The sequence below is a fragment of the Octopus bimaculoides genome, chromosome 8, assembly GCF_001194135.2.
Source record: "Octopus bimaculoides isolate UCB-OBI-ISO-001 chromosome 8, ASM119413v2, whole genome shotgun sequence".
In the NCBI taxonomy this organism is placed as follows: domain Eukaryota; kingdom Metazoa; phylum Mollusca; class Cephalopoda; order Octopoda; family Octopodidae; genus Octopus; species Octopus bimaculoides.
Window position 1 is genome coordinate 60,216,710 of NC_068988.1, and position 1,077 is coordinate 60,217,786.

General features: G+C 32.3%; 1 protein-coding gene across 1 annotated transcript in view; it reads right to left on the reverse strand.

Moving 5' to 3' along the window:
- The window catches only part of LOC106877777 (membrane metallo-endopeptidase-like 1), a 242,735-nt gene that overhangs the window by 106,046 nt on the left and 135,612 nt on the right, over positions 1-1,077 (reverse strand). The gene's annotated exons all lie outside the window — the stretch shown is intronic.

Below are 1,077 nucleotides of genomic sequence, written 5' to 3' on the forward strand. Positions count from 1 at the left end.
ATATATATATATATATATATATATACGTATAAATATGTACATACATATGTGTATATATAAATGGGCGGGTGAGCATATGTATATACTTGCATGTGTGTATGTTTGTGTATTTGTGTATGTATGCATGTATGTATACATGTACGCATGTACATATGCATGTATGTATAGGTTTCGAGTGACGTACATATTCTATATATTATAGAAAAGGAAGTATTATAGTTACGGCTTCGGTTTTTTTAAAAATCATCTATTTAGCGCTTTTGTCCCTTCTAGGGATTCACATGAATGATTTGTTGGAGAAAATTCATAACTACTATACGTATCCGAGTTAGTTCAAAACTCACATGCATATAAAGCAAATGAATTTTCTTTAAGATAGTCATGTTGAATCCATGAAAGTGATGAAAACGGTATATAAATAGTTTTTTATCCAAATCCCGTCTACACTCACGAGGAAATTCGAATAACCTGAAGATTTCTCTACAACTCATGGTTAGCAACTTGAATAGGTATGAATGCAAATACAGATCCAATTTGAGAGAGTGGAACAGGTAAAGTCCATGTTACATATGTTTCCTCGCTGGTAGATCCACTTAACTATGTCAACGGTAAACCGTTTACTGTGAACATAGTCAAGTTGCATCTCTTAATATGTATTACCACCTTTATTTCCTCTTACATTCAGCAACTATCTACATAACCCATCTCTTTCTACCCATCTCTGTTCTTGATTCGCTACAACTTTATATCATTCAGCTCCAAAATATTTGACCGCTTCCTTCCCTTTTTCTTACTAATTGCTAATTTTATTTCTTCAAACATGTTTTTCTTGTTTTTGTCTGCTTCTTTCGGCTTCACTACTCATTTCAATTTATATTTACGGTGTGTTAACTTAGGTATCCCAAACTACTATGTAACTTTCATATATGTAAGTTATGCTTGGCCTGCTGAATAACCCACGTCGAAGGTCTGTTAGCCAGGGAAAATATGTTGCCTGGATTTCACCTGTTTCACTTCACCTCAATTCCGACTTAATTATATATATATATATATATATATATATATATATATATATAT